This window comes from Poeciliopsis prolifica, unplaced genomic scaffold (genome assembly GCF_027474105.1).
Source record: "Poeciliopsis prolifica strain line A6 unplaced genomic scaffold, Auburn_PproV2 SCAFFOLD036, whole genome shotgun sequence".
In the NCBI taxonomy this organism is placed as follows: Eukaryota; Metazoa; Chordata; class Actinopteri; order Cyprinodontiformes; family Poeciliidae; genus Poeciliopsis; species Poeciliopsis prolifica.
This window is the reverse complement of record NW_026562411.1, coordinates 3,074,972-3,097,722: the sequence shown is the minus strand read 5'-3', so window position 1 is coordinate 3,097,722 and position 22,751 is coordinate 3,074,972. Positions and strand designations below refer to the sequence as shown.

Sequence of the window (22,751 nt, the reverse complement as noted above, 5' to 3'; positions counted from 1 at the left end):
ACATCACAAAGTTATTATAGCTAAATTGTTCAAATCCTTTATTAAATATGAAAATTACTTCCCCAAATAGGACAAAGGAGAGGATTTTTAATGAAAAGTGTTTTTCATCCATCAACTATGTGATTTTGTCAGATTTAAAAGGATTTCTCATCCTACACAAGATGTTCCTAAATATGTTTCTTTTTCTTGCTAAATGTTTATACTGACCATTTCAGACTGATTCCACTACAAGGTCATCGTGATTTTGAAAGAAAAAAAATCTCTACCAGCTGTGATTAAAGAACATGTTCAAAGCCCTTTTCAGATGTGTTTATAAAGTCTTCAGGGAAAAAATGTCTATTTTAACCTTTCGTTCTTGAACATACTGTTTGAGTTTTAAACACTCTTTTGACAGATGAATATATCTAAATAGGGATATTGCTGGCAGATGGGTAAAAGCCCTCTCCGATGCTTTTTTTTAACAGCTCTCCTTTGCTTCGTTCTGCAGCACTTGAAAAATGTTTGGCAAACTGGCAGTAACCTTTAGAACGAGTCTTCCCTGAAGATGTACTTGATCCCATCAGCAGAGAGTTGGAGTGACGTGCGGCTTTGGTTCTGAGGGAGTTTGGCACACCGACGTTTTTTCAAGTTCACACCGAACCGCAGGTACAGGCAAAGAAAATTACAGTGTGGGAATTAAAGCAAAATATGAGTCAGAGATCAAAAAAAAAAAGAGTGGCTGCACATAAAGCTTTCAGAAAGTGTGTCTCTATGAGAGAAGCAGTTTTAAGGGGCTATGTCGGGTTTGTTTCAATCATCCAATTGTAATTTGTGAAGGAGGAGGACCTTGAATTTACATTATAGAAACCTCCAGAGGGCTCTGTCATGAAACAATAAAAATGAAGAATTCATCAGTCTTTTACACGGTACTTTCAGGTAGGACTACTCCACCTGTTGGCGGCTCCCCATCACCAGGACTCCACATGTAAACACTGAACACCTGATTATCATATTAACAAAACAAAAACCAGGCCTAAAAATAGAAGATAAATCAGAAAAAAATGTATTTATATGATTCACTGCTGTGATGACATGAAGACATTAATAATTAATATTTTCTGTCCAAACTGGATGTGTGCGCTTTGTTCTGTCTAGTAACTGTCAGTAGCCAGTGGAGTCTAAACTTTTGAATTTTGCCCTGGTTGTTTCTATTTTGGTTGATTTTGATGTACGCCTAAACTTACTGAGATGCTGAGAAATTAAATTCCTCTTCAAGTTTCTACTGGACACCTGGAGGATCCAGGTGTAAAAGTTAAACTTTATAAATGTATCCACCTTAATAAAAAAAAACTGGCTCCTTCTGGGAGTATCATCAAAACATTCAGTTTTATTGATGCTGCCGTCACTATGTTTGGTGTTATTATGGTTATGAATGTTTTTCTTTTTTCGAACACATAACAGCCAATAAGAGATATTCCATGTGAAAGAATCAAGTTTTCAGTTTTTTTACACAAATAAAAATACGGCACTAGCAAACAAACTCACGCAGACACACTTTCCCATGTAGATTAGATCTTCAGCTCCTCCACCAGAGCTCAGTTTGTTGTCCTAAATCAACCATAGAAACATTTTAGATCCCATATGAACAGGCTATCCTATTGCCATAACATGCAAATTGAAGGAAGTATCTCTGACACACAAATTAGAATGCATACACAAATTCAAATCAGTAAACAAGCAAATTCACAGACACATAGCTATACTTACACAGGCTACAATCAAGTGCATGTGCAGATAAACATACGAACAATGACTTCAGGTTACCAGGTCAGCTGATAAAAAGACAGGCAACTGGCCATTTAAATATAATTTCCATAATTCTTACTATCAGAAACAAATGAAGTATTTTTTTTTTCTGCCATGCACTATTTCATTTTCCTACCGCCCACCGCCATGAGCGCCGCAGGGCAAAGGTGCACAAACACAGAGGAGCCCAGTCAGGTCCGAATCGGCAGAGGCAGTCAAAACAAATGAGTGGGATAAATGCAGCAGCTGTTCCAGCTCCTCGTTTTCCACCAAACAGTCCTTTTCAGGTAAGCCACAAAAGAAAAAATAATAAAGTGGCACAATTAGTGACACACTCAGAAAAATAAAAAATAAAAAACTCTCTCCCTAATTATCAGTAATTTGTAAAGAGAGATGGAGAGAAGCACAAAGTGGGAGCCTGTGAGCTGAGGTCAGTCCATCTTCAGGTTAACGCTGCAGGAGAAAACATGCACAGTGACCAGATCCTTCAGAACAAAGACAAAAAATATGTTTTCTTTCTTAGATTTAAATAATCATTTTGACTGTCGGTGAGTAATTTTGCTCAACCTCTATTTGCTCGCCACATTAACAGAAGGCACAGTGAAGCACTCAGCTTTTTAACGTGGTTAACAAAGCATTAAATGGTAGCTTAAGTGGTTGATTTAGATGGAGGAAGCTTCTCCACCACTGTGTCAAACACAAGACCACGTCTGACAGGTAGGAAAGTTTTACACAAAAAAAGACAGCAAAGAAGGAAAAGACTGTCAGGATACAGGAGAGGATGGTGTTTTCCTCAAAAACACAAAAAAAATCCCAACTCCTCAACGATTCAGATTCATCCGAATGCTTTATGAATCAGAATCAGTTATTTTATTCCTGGTCTTCTCACGTATAAAAAGTGGATCCTTTATCCGAAGGCCAGTCTGAAGATTAAGCAGACATTCCCAGAGCTCATCCGGTGGGATTCCGAGGTATTCCCAGGCCAAGCAGAAGACATAATCTGTGTTCCAGGTCTGCCCAGCGGCGTCCTCCCAGTGGGACCTGTCCAAAGAACCGTGGGTAGGGATTTTCACCTGATGCCCGAACCACCACATCTCCCTCCAGTACAGAGGACAGGCAGACGGCGCTGAACAGCCGAGGAACTAATCACAAAAACAGTATTTTACACTCCTATGGAAAAAATATATTATAAGCTGCTTCTGCTCATAATTTCACATTTTCATTTCCGGCCAAACGTTCCTGATCCCAGTAAGAAGATGATGTCCTAATAAACCAATCAATAGAGCATTTATCTAATTCTTTGTCTGCTTAGTTTGCTTTAACCAAACTCTAGTTTGTTTGCCTAGAAAGTCTGGTTTGTTTGTGGAAGTATGAATGCTAATCAAACTCTGATGTGAACCAAAAAAGTGAAATCTTGTCCAATTCCAAGCCTATGCTTTGGTTTGGTTGAAGTGAACCATGCATATGTGACCGCAGACTATAGCACAGGGCATTCTGGGTAAATACCACCTAAACAAAAACTTGAGTCTATCGCTAGCAGGAAAAACGGTTTGTGGTTTTGTGCCAAAGAAAGAAATCCTGCTAAAATCTGACTCCGCTCCATTTTTGTTATATTTTGTGCTCATGTCTTCTTTGGAGTTTTCCGTTGTTTCCTTCAGGTGTTGTTGTTGGTGCAGCGCCACCACAGGCAAGGAGGGGAACAGGTTGTGTAACTTTACTCTATGCAGTACGAAAGCAAACCGCAACAGCTAAAATTGTAGCAAATGTGGCAATTTTGGTCTAGTTGAACTGAGTGTACTGGACCATCAGGTATGAAAACATCCTCAGTGACCCAGTAAGGAGCAGTCTGCTCCAGCTAAAGTTCTGGGCGAGAGGCGGGGTCACCCTGGACAGGTCGCCAGTCTGCCACAGGGCAACACAGAGACAGACAGGACAAACAACCATGCACACACACATTTAGAGACCAATAACCTAACAGTCATGTTTTTGGACTATGGGAGGGAGCCGGAGAACCCGGAGAGAACCCACGGGTGCACAGGGAGAATACATGTAAACTCCATGCAGAAGTTTAAATGGGCCGGAAATCGAACCCAGGACCTTCTTGCTGCAAGGCAACAGTGCTACCAAACGCCCCACTGTGCAGCACTGCTTTATGCTAATTTCTCTAACTGTGAGAGAAACTGGAGTGGCAAGAGAGAACCTACGTCGTCATGCTGTGAAGTTTCTCATTTAAGTTTCCTTCAAACTCAGTTTCATTTCTCATGACTAGTTTGTTAACATTTTTATTTTCTAAACCTATACCTAATATCTAATGTTAGACAGAATTGAAAGTTTTTATAATTTTTTACGTGGTGTAAATTGGTTTAATACAGCCTGAAATGTGTAAAGTGAAGAGAAGGCAAGCTGCACTTGAAAAACTGATGAGTTTAGAGGATGTCTGAATGTAATATAAGAAACAAATGGAGAATGAGACAAACCCAGAAAGCCTAGCTGCAGCTAATAAACAAGGTTTATGTGGGCACTATATCATTACAGTGTATGATTTCAGTGCAGACGTAAGGAGGTGTTTTGGCTTTACTTACTGCTGAGAAAAAACAAAGTATTCTCTGTAAATGAATTTTCTAAATCCCACCAATTAGGGGGTGCCGGCACTTAGATAAAATATTGTTTCTGGATCATGAAGGAGCTGCGATATTAAATTCTACCAAACTTCTGCTGACTCTTCAATCTGAGCTGGAGCACAGCGCCGACACAAAGCTCGGAACAGGAAGCCGCCTTGCGTCAAGACCCTTAAACTCTGCGAAAAAACCTGGAACTGGCAGCTTCTGCCCAAAAAACAAGTCCAGCCCGGTTTGACCCCCAGAGTCCCCAGTGTAAAACTTCTTACCTCATTTCTGACACTGAAGTGACTCCACCCTCCTCCAGACACAGAAGAAAAGGCTTACAGAGTGGAGAACACCCTTTTTTAAAGTCTCCCCTCTGGCAGTGCGATGCAGTAAAATGACTTCCCCTTGTTTGTTTTCTCTGAGCTCGGACAGAAAGGATGAAAAAGACATTTGGCACAGATGAGGATGTATGTTGGTGCTGATCACGTTCTCTGCTCTGGGCCAAGCTCCATGGCAGAGGTATCTCCTGCCCAGCTGGAATAATAAGAGTCCGGATGATATTTCCTCCATAAACAACAGTAGGAAGAGGTAGGGACGGAGTTTGGGGAGCATCTCTTGGAAGCCTGCCTGTGACATCCAGCGAAAACTATCAGACAAAAGGTGGAAGGAGGGACGATGACAGAAAGGCTTCTGGCAGAGCTTGAAACGCAGAACTGACTAAATGTGACGGTTACTGTTGGAAAAAATCTGGTCCTGTTGGGAGTCAGTGAGCCACGGAGATTGCTGCATGGGTGTGTTTCATCAAAACATGCTGAGTTTAGAGACCCATGGGCACTTACCCAGGGCGGCATTGGAAACAACACATCAGTTTTACTCTGAACCTCATTTTCTTAAATTTTTCTGTCATCAATGAACTAATGTGGGAAATACATGAGCAGTATGAGTTTTTGATATATATTTTGATTTTATTTAAACGCTCAGTATTGTGTTAAATCAACTTTTTGAGCTTCACATCATGTTACAACCTTATTCTCTCATCTAAATCATACCTGGAATGATGATTGATTCTATTTTGAGAAATCATTTAATCTCCATGGCCATTCACTTACGCAAAACGCCGAGTTGCAGCTCCTCCTCTGAGCTGCAGTCTCTAAGCTTTAGGGCGTCTGCCTCACAGGGCAGCTCTCCACTCAGCTCCTTCAGACTAGCCAGAAGCAATTAGCAAACACCTGGTGGAACTGAATATCTGCTGAGCTCATAATAAAAGCTACTTCTGAGAGCAACGCTGGTAAAAAACATTGTTAAAGAGTCAATAATGGAGCCTTGTCGTTATAACTTCCAGGAGTTTCAGAAAAAACTGGAGCTTCTGAAAGAGACAGAGGACCAATTTGAAGGCAAAGTCAAATTTGACCTTATGTAGCATTTTCATAACAACTAAAGGTAACAGATGCTGGAATGTGCTATAAAATGGCGCTATGTGCCTGGAAAATAAATAGTACTGCCCCTTTAACGAAGCTGGGCGGCATTATTGGGAAGAACAGCCGTTGGTTGTGGAGATAAGAGACGTGTAGTATCCTGACCCATTTTGATTTCTTCATATTTAGTTGTGAAATACTTTCCAGTATCTTTTAAAGTGGTTTGGAGTAGCAGCTCTCCATGATCTCTGGGGGAATTCTGGCTGCTTTTAACTCAGTTCAATATATAAACATTTCCAATATGTTTGATGAACCACTTTGCTCTGACAAACAAATCATTCAAGCATACAAAGGCTCCTTCACAAAAGGAGTGAAACACCATTTTGTCAACAGAAGACACACACCCTACAAGAATAATGTTCTTGCAGCTGTAAAAATCTCCCAGCCACATCAGCCTCACTGTATTTCACGCCGTGTGCAGACTGATGTGCATTGTTTTTTCTCCACTGTTAGATTCCCTAAAATTATCCAGGGAAATATATGTATAACAATAAAATACACCCATGAATGAAGAGCCAACAGATGGTCAGTCTAAACTAAAATATTTGCCATAACACATTCAGCAATAAATACAAAGAGCACTTAAATAGATGGTTTGTTCAAATAACTCAGATACTGCAGGGAAAGAAGAGGCAACAGCACATCAATAAACCAAACTGACGATGGAGGAGTAACAGGAAGAGCAGGAGCTTCTTAAAGAGACAGAGGCCAATTTCAAGGTGACAAATCGCAAAGTAAAATTTATTTTAATCCTTTTCAGATATTACCAGAATTTTCATGATAACTGAATGCAACATAAGCTGCATTTCCATTCATTATAAATTTGCTTAATGGAAACATGCCAATTTAAAAAACAAAATGTTTTGAAGCTAGGATTTGGATGTATTAAATTTGGTTTATATTGCAAAACTACGATGGAAACACATTTTTTAAAACAGGAACCACATGATCAACAACTGGATGTTTCTACTGGCACAAACAATGAAGAAGACGGAAACAGAAAGTGGCAGAATGATGACACTTCCTGTTTTCTTCTTGTTTTTTAATGACTTATTACGTGAACAAATGCATTCCTGTGTGGTTTTAACTCTGCTTCCTGCATTACTTAATCAAAACAGTGTAGTCTCTTAAACATTAGTGGAATATTGACAGTTTTGCACGCATTCGTAATAGAAAAACAGCTATAAAGTGGCACTATGTCCCTAAAAAATGCATAAAACTCTCCTTTTATACAATTTTTCTTTGTGAAATAAGCTATTTCAGGATACTGATTACATTAAGTGGTGCAGTTTTATTACTAATTAATAATATTTTCATATAAATAAATGTTTACTGCTGGAATCCTGTCACTTACAGGATTCAGAGCAGAGCTACATTCGCCTCTGAACGTAGCATCAAAACAAAACGTGTTTTGCATGTAGGCTAAACATTTAATGGCCTACAGAAAATAAAAATTATCCATTAATATCATCAGGCGACCCTTTCTTTATAAAGTATGCAGAGAGTGAATGAAGGTAGTTGGAATTAATGCTAATCACTCTGAAGCACCTTGCAACACCTGCAAAGTCCACTCATGCTTTACATTAGGATTTAAATTAAATTAAAACACTTCCCTGGGGCTGCTTCACTAATAAAACTGACTACAAATTTCCCAACTGTCTCCAGCGTTATCACCTCCTTGAGACCCAGACAACCTGCACCATGTTGGTTTTCATTAACCTGATATCCCAGCGACCCCTCTGCGACCTCCGGGGAAATCCCCCGTCATGTTCTGCTCGGTGCGAGTGAGCTCACCTGTGGCAGGAAAATGCCATCCTCTGTAATAAGATTTGTGATGAATATCTGTGGCACGGCCTTGAAGTTCTTCCAGCATCTCAGTCATGTCACTGCAGAAATAAAAAAAAAAAGTTTTCCAGTTATCTCAGACGGAGGACTAACCCTTGTAGACAAAACAAGATATTGTCTTTGCTTTCTGACTACACAGATAAATTCATTGCAAAAAACACAATTTATATTCATATGAAGCAAAAAGATGAACAAATAGTATAAACAACATATCAAGAAAGATTTTCACAGTTAAATTCTGTCTCTTTTTAATCTGAATAAATGACTAAATCAATCCTAAACATTTTTAGCTAAAAATAACTAAAATAGGCAGGTCAGTAATTAATTTATCAACTTGCACAACTGAGTCTTGAGGGAATGAAAGAAGGAAGATGAAAGGTGATAACATTAACACGTTACTTTTAAACACTCTATTAAGCGCCGTAAAAAATAAAGTTGAGGTTAACAATGTTAAAGCTGCTTAATTAAATTTTATGTTGACAGGATTGTTAGCACAATGTCTTGAGTTTGAATCTCAAACTCTTTCTTTACAGAGTTTGTATGTTTTCCCGTATTGCTGCATCTTTGGTTAAACACGTCTATAAATAAACCTTATACATGGTTAACTATCCTGTTTACTGTTACTGAAATTGCAATGGTATAGAAAACAGATGAATGGCTGTTGCTTTAAGATGCAAGACAGATTATCTTGCTTGTTCAGTTGCAACTGTAAAGAAATAGGATAACAGCATAACAGTTAGTTGATGTTAATTCACCCAAAACAAGTTTCACAGCTTAGAAACACCAAAGAATGATTTGTGTTTTATGCCTGCAGGGTGTAAAGTCATTGTCAACAAATGTTAGAAGACAGCAACATGCAGAAGCAGAAAGATGACGAGATTGGAAAATAAAAAGTCTGCGGCCAGCAGAGCAGTAAAGGTGATGACCTCTGAGGTCAGGCAGCAGCTGCAGCAAAATCCAAGGAAATAAAACAGATAAAATCCAAAAATCTACAGCAAATAGAAAAAAATATTTGACTTTAAAGACGACTGTTTAAATATCCCCATTGTTATTTAAATGGCAGACCATCTCTATCAATGTATGCATGACATGATTTTTTTTTTTTTATAATTACTTTCAGTTTCCTGACAGATGAGATGTTAAGCACTTGAAGTTGGTTCATGGACACAAAAAGTCAATTAAAATCTTATAAAATCATCAGGATTTATTTGAAAACACTGAAAGAAAAGCCCAACGTTTCCCCCTAACAGCCAGATTTCTCTTGGATCATGTGAACATGATCTCTTCTGTCTGTTCTCACTCCACCTCTATCATTTCTCTGAGTCTGGGTGAATGCACATGGCTGCTTTCATAATCACTGTTTTCAGTTGAATTTGTGATTACAGTTTGTGAGCCGGTTTAAAAACACTGTCTAGTCTTTTAATATGACCAGCTGCTGTTTATAAATCCAGACTAAGACAATGTGTGGAACTCCTGTTTATAAAACCTGATCTCAGATCAGAAGGAGATTTCACAAACACCTGTTCTTTTAAAGAATGTTTTTAAATCAAACTGCTGATGTCGGTGTGCGCCGTAATCCTCCACAGAAACTCAGAGTCCCTCAGAGGGAGGACCAGAGATTTACTGGGAGAGACAGTTTTAGAAAAACCAGTTCATGTCTGTTTTTACCAAGTCGGCTCTCACACGCTCCTGGTTTAGCGCTGCGACCGCGGTGCTGGAAAAAACAAATGTGTTTGCCTGTGTGTCTGAACCGGTGGTTCCAAACTTCTCCTCATTAAAAATTATGAAGCCACCTTTGGTTTGGGGCTCTTTCAATATTACAAAAGTACACTGCGTCCTGCAGCAGATCTGTGCTTTAACTCAAGCCCGCCTCGCAGGTCTGCAGAGGATTCTCTGAACCTTTTTAGTTCTGCGTTTCAGGCAATTCATTACATCATACTCTAATCATGATGAACACTTGCCATGTTTTTGGCATGCGGGAGAACAAAACAGCTAAAATCAAATTAAAGAAAAGCTGGCTTCAGCTCCATCTTTTACTCAAAGCCTTCATATTTATTTATTTTCATAACTTTTCCCCATTTGAAGTGGCTGTGAAGATAAACTATAAGGTTAGGATGAGCTACATGTGTTTTAACAGTAACTCCAGATAAGAAGTAAAATAATCCAACAGTAACATGGTCTGTGTGTTGTGTGTAAGCACCTATTGTTCCCACTTACATTCATGATTAATTTAGATTTAATATTTGAAACATCCTGAGTGCTGTTTTAACAAGCTCTCTACTTCAGCTGAACATGGATCAGTCAGAAAATGTGACTGACTGTTTCATCTCATGTAAAGTGCACTTAAGACAAAAATGTCCCACATCCATTCGGTTCGATCAAGGATCAAGGAAAAGTAGTTCCAAGCATTTTGGAAAGCTGTCAACACTTCTAAGTGATAGTCAAGAAGAACGATTACTGGAAAATTTTGTATAAAATCTAAGGGGCGCCAGTGCAGCTACCACTAAAAATCCTCCACTTTGTAGTTTATGATGTTGGTGTGAATTCATAATGTCAGAAATGGAAAAGTGAAAATATGAGCAAAGTTCAGCCAAAAGATGAGGATAAAAATGACAAGTTTAATGAAATATTAAATATGGATGAATAGCAGAACGAGCAACCAAAACAAAATAGCAAAGTCTGTAGCTCAGAGGTGTCAAACTCAAGGCCCGGGGGCCAGACCTGGGGCCCCAAATTACATCAATAATTCCCTCCAGTTTTTCACAAATTCACAAACTCAACAAATCTCCACATTTTTTTCTGATTTTACAGCAAATTTTTTCAAAATTGGTCCAAAACATTGTCAAAATTGGTCCAAAACATTGTCAATTTACAGTCCATAACTGACACAGGGAGTAATAAAAAAAACAATCACATTCAACATCATACATCAGCTCAAATATTGTACAAATTCCTAACAAACCTTTCTAAATTTACACCACAAAATCTGTAATTATGACTGCACTAAAAATGCTGCAGCTTTTTGTTTTGGCTGAAATATAATTTCAAGCTAATGCTACATGTGCTGGACGGACAGGGAGTTAAAATCTTCAGACAACAGCTGCAGTGAAGTATCTGCTTTATTTGGCATATAGAGAAAAATGACAAAAATGATAATAGTTCTGCATAGTCACGCATTATTATTGTTTGGCTAAAGAGCCTATTAATATTAAGAAATGATCAGGTATTTTGTATGGAGAGAAAACAAAATACCTGATCTTTATAAACACCCACTGTTATCTCAATTATCTTGTTTCTGTTTTTACTGAGGGTGTAACTGTGTCATAAACTTTATGTCTTTTCCCTCAATTTGAATTGTTTTCTTCATAAAATGTTTTTTTAAAAGAACCGCTAAGCAAAACTGCAAACATTAAAACCTTTGAGTTTTTCCACTTATTTCACATCTAAGTCTAAACAATGTGTTATATAGGATCATGGTGTAACGTAAAAAAGCTGAAGTTGCTAAGTAATATAATGACAATGGACCGGGGAGATGCTGAGTCAGCAGGGGAAGCCCACTCTTTTTCTCAGACTGGCATGAAGAAACAGACAGGTATTTAAGACTCAAACAAACATTCACTGTGAGGATAAATATGAGTCATTTCAAAACCATATCTGAGTCCGTAGTGACCGAACCATCTGGTGACCACACATGTAAATTTGTATGTCTAGAGTTTTATCTCAGAGACACAACAGGGTAATTCCAGTTTTGTGCTGAAGTAGTAAAATGCTGAAGAGTTTTCACCGTCTGCACTTTAAGGTTATTCACCAAAATCCCCTAATTCTCTGGGAAAGGTTTTCAGTGCTTGTGAATTTTGTAAACACTGTACAATGCATAACTACCAAAGTCATTTCCACTCAGTTTATGTTCCGATCTACTCTGTTCTATGCATTTCTCCAAAAATATAGCGAGAAGTAAAGAGGGAAATGGAAAAGTAATAAGATGAATAAATCTTTTGAATGATGATAAGGGAACTTTGATATGTTTACACTGCGACAATAAAAACGACCTGTTAATGTCTGAACGGGACATTCCTCTAAAAACACACAACTGCCTGTTCTAATAGTGCAATAAACTAATATACATTAATACAAATTTCAGCTTTTTTTATTTTTAATGCATTTGAGAGGTATTCTAAAATCTATGATTAGTTAAATCCACAAATCCTCAACCACCGCTATTGGTCTACTGTAGTTTACTTAGTCCTTCAATCTTCAAAAATGAATATATTTGATTTCAAAACAGCATTACAGCTGAAGTGTGTCATCTTAATCCAGTTGGTTTTTGTGCTTTGTTCCCTGAAATCTCTGAAATCCTGAGCTGTTCAGGGTAATCTGGTACACCTGTTTGTTCTGCTGCCACCTGAAAGCTTCTCACCCAAGACCTTTAGAGATCACATGTACAACTCCTTTTTATTCTCCAGTATCTGCATCGACGAGACGCGGCTCAGCCAACTCACAGAGCCGTGTTCACGCTGCAGATGTTTGCCATAAATATTCATAAAGGCGCCTAATGGCAATCATTACTCCAGTTTGGTCTCTTTGCCTTGGCAGAACCCCCAGTGCATCCCGCTGCCAAAATGTCTCTTGAACTCTGCACTTTGGTGGCTGCTGTGATTGATTGGGACTGTCATCGGGGGGAATCCTCCAGTCGCGCTCGCTCACACGGCCGGCCAGACAAACATATGATAAACACAAACACGGAGGTACCACACTGGCACAGACACTCGGCTTACTCACTAATGTGTTCAGCCATCAATCTCACAGTCCCTACACGCTTTCCTGAGAGTGGGTTTGCTCTTATGTGCTTGCAGCCGCGTGTTTACACCCTTTTCCTGCCTATAATCTTGTGTGTAAAGCTAAAAACAAGCAGGACCGATCTGAGGTCAGGAAGGGTGGAAGAGGTTCACCTAAGGATGCCAGAGGGGAAAAAAAAAACTGCTGAAGACGATGGATTTTTGAAAGACTTTAAGACAATTTGGGATGTTGACTAAGAGCTTAATGGCAGCCCAAGATGGATCATGGCTGGTCTAACTGTAAAAGCAGTAATGGTAGGCTATAAAAGGGTGAAGGGTCTGCTCCTTTCTACCTCTTTCCTCCACATTTCTTTGGTTTGTGGGTGAAGGCCGACGTCTCTCTGTGACAACCATCTCTTCTGAGAGCGAGCGCTTCATAACACCAGAGGGATTAAAGCCGCTGTGGGTCGCCTCCAAATGAGGCTTGAAAATCCACAGGAGACACCCAGAGGAAGTGGAGGCAAAGACAAGAAGAAAACACTTATTTTGGCTGGCAAATAACACGACTTGATGAACAAACAGAAATATAAATCTTTCAGAAGGAAAGCACAAGCAGAAATCTCTCAGAAACACACATCAGATCGACTCGTTTCATGTTAAATTTACATTTGCTTTCAGGTCAGATCTCTTTAGAAATACTCCAAAGCTTTTGATACCCAGGAAGTAAAGCTGAAATTCTTTCCTGAAAGCAGATCCAGATCTGATCCACCGAGGCGCCTCTCAGAGGGCGCCATCTTGGGTCGCAGTCAGGTGGCCCAAATTTGAATTGAACCATTTCAAAGTGTCTCCAGGGACCCAGCAGTAGGCAGACGGTTGGACTTTGAAGACAAATGGAAGAAGTGAACATGCTGCAAACTGTTGAAAACACAGAACATCAACCAGAGGACAGGACTTACATGGAGTCTTTGCTGTTACATCTGCTCTTGTGATCTGATCAAAAGGTTCAAGAGGAAAAGGAGTTTCATTTTCATCCTTGCTGGATGCACTGGAGGGTAAAAGTGGAGCATGCTGGTTTTCCTTATTCCACGATGCTCAACGGGACAGAAATGCTGAAGGGTTTTGAGTTGCATCTTGTGGGTTTTCTCTCCTTCCATCGCTCTCTCTGACTTGCAGAACAGAGTAGGGCAGCAGGCTGGGGAAACATTGATTAATCAGCTCCTGGGGGCCATGTGGGGCCATGCGGGGCCCAGCGTTGCACATGAAAGCTTTGGGAAAGTGAACACTAGATCTTTGGTTCCTGACTGAGATATGATGTCTTAATTTGTCTGTGTCAGGATCAAGAAGACAGAAAGTGGAATGTACCGTGTCTCGCAGTGATTAATCTCAGCTTTGTGTTTCACAGCAGAGTTTTAAAGGTGTCTGATATCCTGGTTGGGTCAAAGGTTACAGGCGAATTGCTTGTTGAGAAGGAAGGTGAGCCGCAAGAAAATCTATACCGCTCCAGTTTGTCACCAGTCCAAGCTCTAAGGTATGCACTTTATTATTTCAAACAATTTCTCACCAGTAACTTCTACATAATACGTTAACTTAACGCTTTAAGAATGTTGATAATTCAGTCAAATTTTTTTCTGTATGATTTATTTAAGTTATTCCTCTAAAAACGGGACATCATGCTTTCAAATTCTCAACTGGGCTTTGGATCAACATCCTCTCAAGCCTGCCTTTATGTTTTATGTTTGTGTCTTATTCCAGTGCACTTTTTCCTTCCACTCATCTTTCCGATGCTGTGTGAACATCCAACTTCAGCAACATGCATTATGGGTAATCTCATGTCCTTTAATTGGTGCGTCTCAGCAGAGAAAAATCAGTCTTCTTCTCCAGTCAAAAAAGTCAAAAACAACATTCATTATCCTACATTAATTGCTGTTGATAGCCATATTTATGAGATTTAATTTTTAATTTTGTTTTTTGCATGGGGTACTTTGAAGATGTGACGTGTTACAGTTTTTTAAGCAAATGCCTTGTCAATGTTTTTCATCAAGTACTTTTGAATTAATTTTTTTAGACGTGCATCTTGTTTGTGTTGACATGTAAAAAGAAAAAAAAGTTTGCCATAAAGCAGAGCTTTGTTTCAACAATAAACAACAGATGGCAGATGTGGATCCACGGATCTCTGCATAAGTTCCCTAAAGATGTCGCCTGAGCTTCGGGTTCTTTCAGACATTCTGGCATTTATTAAAGAGCTGTATGTGAAAAATCCAAAAGAGGGGAAAACAAACTCTAAAGATGTAATTCCAAACAGTGTACACTCAGGCCTGTCTGAGAGCTTGAGAAATTTACACATAATTGTTTCAGTATGGTCCAATGGCATCTGTTTGTTGGAAATAAACACCAGTTTGAGAGGGGAAAAGGTCCTGAAACCCAATATTCTAATTGCTTGAAATTCTTCCATCGGCTCGGTGTTTCTGCTTTAACAAATCAGAACTTTTGTTTTAAAAGCAGGAGTCAATTGGACGGATCAATCACTCATCGATTTACTGGTAAGAGTCCTGTGGGAGTTTCACAGAACAAAACAAGCCAGAAAAACTGCTGAACAGAAATTATCATTCTGTATTTTCTGCCATCTATTGAACAACCTCTGAGAGCAAAACTGTTTCTCTCAAACCTGTAATATTCCAGTGTTGCCTTTAATATGTAAGAGGTTATTATGTTCCAGAAGGAATTATTGCTGCTCTGTTTCGCCAGGACCACAAAGCGTTGCTGTGCCAACACTCGTGTATAGAAGAGGCAATCATTTCTTCTGATCATACCTTACATGCACAATGAAACATCTAAAATTGATTTTGAACTCAAAAGCACAGTTTAATCCACCATTAAATTATATTGTTTTATGTTTTGGCTTCTAGAAATAATTTCAGACTGGAATAAACTTTAGTTTAAAGGAGAGGTCAGCGTTTTGGTATTTTCTGTTAAAGCCAAACATTTAAAAACGTAATTAGAGCAGATACTTTGAACTACAGCATCTAATTAATCACTTCATCTGTTAATTTAGTCATTTGATCTTCTCATTTTACATTTTGATCGAGTCTTCAACAACTAAAACATGACATTATAACATCAATGCTGCATTCAGGGTACATTTTATGCAAAATAATTTCTGCACATATAATTAAAGTTTCACTTAGATGGAAACACTGTTTTATGTTTTTGTCCTCAACAACCCAACAACCAACCTGTTGAAATTTTCAATAGTCATGTTTATTTTTCACATTCTGTCATGTATGGAGCCAAAATAGGGTCATAATTTTTGCAAATAAAAACAAGTTGAAAGACAAAAATAAAACTTGAATCTGAACATCAAATTTTAATTTTATGACGCGAAAACAGTGTTCAAGGAGGACATTTTTAAAAAGTGTAGTTCTTTTTAATTAGACTTCATGTTTTACATTGTTTTTGTTGCAGTCCAGATGTCACATCTTCACATTGAAGTCTGTTTCTATCAATTTTCTAATTAATAACTTGCAGGTTATTGTCTGACTCAAATTTTGACCCCAATCTGAGAGGAGGACGTATGAACATGTAATAAAGAAAACACAATGAAAAATTTTATTATAAAAAAAACCCAAACGTTGAAACATTCAGTTTCAACTTTATTTTCTCAGTTTCAACTAGTTTTTTCAAACATGCAGTAATTATGACCCTTTCTTGACTCTGTACCACAGAAAACTGGTAAAATGTTATAAACACTCCACTTAGTCACTAACATAATTTCTCTTTATGAGCCAATTCTTTTATTAACCAATCAAATCAATCCAAATACATCTGTAGTGCTCTTTTCATTCAAACAACGACGTCAGCCCAAGGAGTTTGGTTTGGCCAAAAACACACAAATTGCGAAATAAATTTTAAAAAGCGTCATTGTCACTTTTATCACCTTATTTTCCTCCAGGTTTCTCATTATTTATGTATATTTGACATACTTTTATTGCATACTCTAGTAGAAATCAGTGTTATTTATTTTATTGGTTGTTCTCTCTGGCACATTTTTTTCCTGTCAGGAGTATTTGCCACTGACTTAATTCCTTAAAACTTGCCAAGACGCTTTGGAGTTCCCTGAGTTCTCAGCCTGACACGGTCACACACATCCACTCAGGACGTGACGCAACCTCGCCAGCCTTCATTACGGGGCCAAGGTTGCCAGCTCTGCACGGTATTTTCATTTAACGTCAGTGGCTCGATATTAAAAGGGGCAGAGTTAGGCCCCTCCAAGGCAACGTTCACACTTCTGAGCCATTAGCCCCAAGAGGTGCATCGCTCTGCTCTTTAAGGGCCGTCTGCATCTGGTTTTGGTTAAAAAAGCGTCATAAATGTGAAGTGAAAATATGCCAAAGTCATGACAGACAGATGGTGCAGTAATGATTTTTAGAGTATGGGCCAGCCGGTATAGGAGGAAGTGTGCAGGGCCTGCTCAGACTCACGCCTCACTGCGCTTACTGTCGCTAACAGAACTTCTTTCAACGCACAGGCCTGAAATGTTCATTTTAACCTCCGAAAGGATAAATTGTTTCAAGTTTTTCTACTTTCTGAGAGCAGGGAGGGGCAGTCGGGTAAATTAGGTCCAAATTGCAGCATATTCAGCCAATATTATTTACATGGCTGTCATTCTGACTTGCTGTGGGGCCACTCAAAGCCCCTTTTTATTTCCATTTCTGCTGACAGCTTCAGGCTCATCCCTGAACTGGTATAATTTGCTGCTCTGCCTCATGGTGCTCCGTCTCGAGCCGAGGCATGCTCCCCGCCTGCTGCTACTGCTGGATTCCCACAAACACACACAACCCAAACATGACTGCAAGGCATCATTTTCTTTCTATCACTTTCCCACAGCTCCTCCCTCCCTCCTCTGCATTTTTAAGCTAACGCGCTTTGAAACCTTCTGTAGATTTCTGTGTAGGAGTTGACCAGGGTGAAAGCGGCTCGGCTGGGAGCCAGAAAGTTCAAACACATTGTAAAAAGACACCATTTATAACAAGATGTGGCAAACATGTCGTGATCAAGCCCTTCCACCAACACAGAGCTAAAACAAGTGAATAAATATCACACAGTCATCTCTTCACTCCTCGTTCCTTCAGTGCAAACCTTGCAGTGATCTTTCACCTCCCCTACTTCCACAGAAAGGTTTTCCTTGTGGTTTTAATTGTTGCTTTCCTCACAAAAGAAACTTAAATAATCAAGCATCCAGGAGGGCAAAATACAAACGCGAGACATAGACGCACTCTGAGGTCTGGGCTTCGACTCGCAGACGTTTTTGTCACAAATCAAAACATTCCACATGAGTGTGGAGATGAAGAGGAAGCCCAGGGGTGAAGCCTGCTGCGATTGTCTCCTGCTCTCTGAGCCCCGCAGGCATGCGAGGTGCCGCAGTCCTTCCTGCCTCCAACAACCCGGTGTCTGCAGCGCCGCGGGAGCCGACTGACACTGACTGACAGCTGGTGTGCTTCTGCTTCTGATGAGCTTTCTTTTTTTTTTCCACCTTCTTCCCATCTGCCGGCTCCTATTTGTGTCTTTGAGGGCCTATTCACATTTTATTACAATATTTTTTCTCTCTTGAAGGTCTAGTCGCCCATCAGTAACTCCTAAAGTTATGATAGGTGAATTATATTCATGTTAAAAAATGAAGATGTCACAAATAATTTCTTATTGAAGATATCATCAGATATTGATTGTCTGATATTATTTATATATCTGGGGAATAGTTTAGTTTCATTGGATGAAACAACAAAAATGTTGCCCATTTTCACAAAAATAATTGTAAAATTTAGTTTATTTGGTAAAAACATCAATGAAACTTTCTGCCAACCACTTTCTTCCACTCGTTTGAGGACGGTTTGCCCCAATCCTCAAGTTTAAAGAGTTTACTCCATTTATAGACCATTCCCAAAACCCCACAATAACGCTAAAGGATAAAGATACAAACATAACTCTGGTCAGAACTTTCCACTTCCTAATTGTCCACTGATGGGATGTTCTGGGACATTGCTGGGTCCAATTCTCAGTCCTGAGCATGTTGAACCATCGTTTTTCTAAATCATTAACTTGAGAATAACTTCCTGTCAAGAACTGAAGATGAATAAATGCAATTTTAATTGGTAACAAGTGATCAAGTCAAAATTGAGTATAAAAATAAAGCAACACATGCCTAATATATGTAGTAGATAAAAAGAGCTTAAATATTTGACCCTCTAATTCTTGCAGAGCACAAAACAATAAAAAATACTCAAGAGGGCAGTGGGGACTTTTGTAAATATAAAGGCCAGAGCAAGAAAGCAGCTTTGACCTGCATCAAAGCGGGTCGGCGCTTTGATGCAGGTCAGAGCTGCTTACTTGTAAGTCAATGGGTCCATTAGGATTCTGGTGTCATGACAGTGAAGGGCTTTAAAATAGTAACCAGCGAGAAGCTTAATCCACAAACGTAACCTGGAACATCTAAACCAAAAGCCATACATATTTAGTATTTCTATCAGTGCTTATGGAGCAGCTGTTTGGAGGTATGTTTCTGGAAACAAAATAAAGTGAATTCATATTTTTGGAAATGTAAAATCCAAAACACCTCAAGGAGTTTTTGCATTTTATATTTCACAAAACCAAACTCTTTGTAAAGGTGTGTTTCATAAAAACCAGTGTGTGGTATTCCACCTTTGACAAAATGTTTCAGTGCTCAGGATCCATCATGGAAACCCAGACATTCCTCTTTCCAGCCAAACTATCCAACAGATTCTGGGAACTACACGGCGTTTGCAGGCCAGAAGGGATACATAGTCTCTCTAGTGAGATGTGGGTCACCTCCGAGTGTGATTTTCCCAGAAAGTCTCAAAAAAGAAGGCGTCAAAAGAGGCAGATGTGGACGAGAGTGTGTGTGAGGATTTCAAGTTCCCTCTGTCAGAGCTCCACCACTTGTTTCAAAGGTAACGCTTGGCCACTGTACATTTTTCAAGTTTGTGTCTGAACTCCAAATGAAGACCGTCTTGTCACATAAACAAGACATCAAGATACTGGAACTCTTCTTCTGAGAGCAGAAACGTACCCCAAGCTTATCTGGGATCACACATACAACGTATAAAAGTGACTCTTTACCATCTCTGTGATTTTTTTGCTAACAGGTTATGGTATAATATCCCTTTGACATGGTACAAGAGACCGCCCCATCTCCTGAATCCAACAGGGAAATCAGTAACCGACAGCTACAGCTCACCTCTCGAATGTTAGCTTTGCCTCCCAAAATCCCTACCTGTCATTGTGAAGGGACAGATTCTGAATATGGCTCCAGCTTTCTATTTAAATCCATAACCTATGTGAAGGATAAAAGTTAATAACCTCTGCATCTCATTTTCTGAGGTCCTGTCCGTGCCCCCTCTTCCTTCAAGATCACCTTGCAGCTCAATGGGACAGAACAGACGAGAGGAGCCACCGTGCCGTGGAATATATAATGACATCTTCTGTTAGAGCCCCAAATGGTTATAGGCCATAAAAACACAGGAGCTCATCTTAGAATCCCTGGTTGAAAAGGAGATGTGGACAAAAGGAGGATAGCAGGCATGCAGCTCTTTGTTTTGTATAAATATCTTTTCTAAAACTCCAGTTTAAAGTATTTCCCATCTGTTTCAGTTGTTTATAGCCGCCTTGTCTTTGCTGTATAGTGTGAATCTTAATGTTAACTCTCCCTGCTCTTGTAGCTAATGCGGCCTGGCCTCAGTGTATTATCTTAAAGTATCAAGGGTTGTAAATCAGAGGTCTAGGGGCACTCTAAGGAGGCTGAAATTAAATCAGCGTTTCCTCCCATCAGCATGAAAACTGAAACCTAACCCCGAGATGCTGGAAAACACGCACACACACACACACCGACCTGAGCTCACACATCCAAAGCCGTTAGCTCCAGGTACTTTAACCCTGACGGTAGAGCTGGGTGGGAGCCAGCGCTTTCAGTCATACACCCAAATTTTCGCACTGCTCCCACTTTTTTTTTCTCCTGCTTTGACATATAGCTTTGGCCAAGCTCCCAAACCTAAATGGCTGAAGTCATATATATGCTGCTCAGTATGGGGAGCTTAGCTGAGTGGTAGACCAATTTGTGAGAATAAAAAGGAGCCATATGGCTATACAATTTCAGGCCAACGTATAGAGGTGAAGCAGATTAAAACCCAAAGGATTTATGACTTATAAAGTTTGAATATTAACTGTAACTGACAGCATTGTAGTTTTTAGGTGGGCCAGGCCTTGTATCCTGGGATTACCAAGCCGGTTGAAGGTTTTCATTGATAGCGTTTCAGGAAGGTGGATGAAAAACTGCATATCAAGGAATGAAGGACAGGCTTAGTGTTAGCTCCACACACACTCCTATGCTCATTAACATTAACCTCAGCACTTCAACAATGTCAAGTACCATTAGGAGGCTGATGCAATGCAACAGAGAGCTGGTGTTACAAATCTGAGTGTGTCCCCATCACACAGAGCCTGGCACTGTGTCTTGTCTAGTCTGCATGAATTTAAATAGTGCATTTAAAAATCTGCCTTGCAACAAATCACTGCTGTTGTTGATTTGCTTTTTACACTTATTTGACACAAAAAGCTGTTTCAGATCATCAAACTACATTGAGGAATAAAGAACTCAAACCAAAAACTGGCCTGAGCGATGTTGTCTTTGCTCTAAACCAGACATAACAATATGCCCTGTGTATTAGCAGACCACAACATATTTTTTAAAATGTTCTTTTTGTTTCAGAATCATAAACACTGACCGTGAGGAAAATTTGTTAAGCTTCAGATGTTGATTTTGGTTCATTCCTTACCCCTGGAAAAGTGACTGCTTGAAATATTTGAGTAATTTTTGTCGGCCTGCAACTGCTGGGAAGATTCACTCTAGTGCCATGTCTTCTTCATTTGTGGTCAATGGAAACTTTGGCTTTCCAGATACAGATATTAGTGATTTTTTCTCTCATCTGGGGAATGATGTGTTTTTGAGGTTTCTTAGCCTAGTCTATGCTATTGAAGTAAATTTGATTTACTTCAACAGCATAGATCTGGCAGAATTCAGATAGAGATGTGTAAAAAATATGGTTTATCATGTAACAGGGTTGTAAGGACAAGGTATAGACAAGGTTATATGGGTCTGTTGTTAAAAAAAACTCAAAAAAGAAGAAATTTAATAAGGAGGAAACCTGTCAAGGGTGCACCTCAGTACCTCAGTCAATAAGCGCAGGAGATAGGCATCAACTCTTACATGATACTGCAAGGATAAAGGGGAATAGTTAATGGACAAATGGATTAATATATATATATACCTGAGTCCTGCTCTGTTGGGAAACCTTAGGTTTGCACAATGCAATCAATGTCACCTTTACAGCAGCTCGTATTTTAAGTTTGTTCCTGCCAAACTTCAGCTCTTCATAGAAACTGTATTCCCTGAAAATACTTAACCGTTTTAAAATGTATAAAATACAAGAACTGTGCTAAAATAATCAACCACCTGGTGAGACACATACTGTGAGCGAGTCTAAGCTAGCATGAAATTCATGAATGCTTTTATGGGAATTAAAAAGTTACATAGGGCTTAAATACAACCTCTAGTGATCCAAACATTGTTCGTTGGAGAACAGGTTACCTTTATAAAATTGTCCCAGTATTAGGATGGACAAAGAACTTTAGAACATATGTCAGCAAAAGTTTATCTACAATCAAATTTCTCCATGCGATTCTCAACCGGAAAAGGCATAAGGCCCCCTGGTGGTTTGGAGAGGATTTCTGCCTGAAGTACCCTGTTGTCCTGTTTGGAAATGGAGCAAGAGATAAAGGGACAGATAGGATGGAAAAAAATGAGAGCATTGTTCCATTTTGAAATATCATGCTTATTGTCCCTGGGTATAAATGGCTTTTAAGAGAGAACAATGTATTTTTAATCTGCTTGATCTTTTATTTGTTGTTCTTATTTTTATCATTATTTTTAATTACTATCTTCTTCTTGTATGTTGTTTTTAACTCTCTTGTACAATCACTTTGAATTGCCTTTGGCTGAAAGGTGCTATATAAATAAAGTTGCCTTGTCTAAGAGAGGTTTTTCCAGTCATTTCCCACAGTAGAAGTCAATAATCAATGGAGAGCGACTATCACCTGTTACCTAAGGGGTTTTCAGAGAAAAATCCCCGAGATCCAGAACTAACATTTACTGCAGGGAGTATTGGTAATTTATTGGGATTTAATCTGACCAAATAAAT

General features: G+C 39.2%; 1 long non-coding RNA gene across 1 annotated transcript in view; it reads right to left on the bottom strand.

Moving 5' to 3' along the window:
• LOC129374518 (uncharacterized) overlaps positions 1-22,751 on the bottom strand; it is a 49,495-nt gene that overhangs the window by 18,347 nt on the left and 8,397 nt on the right. The window contains exon 3 of the long non-coding RNA XR_008607508.1: positions 7,661-7,752. This is a non-coding gene — a long non-coding RNA (uncharacterized LOC129374518). The remainder of the gene's footprint in view (positions 1-7,660; positions 7,753-22,751) is intronic.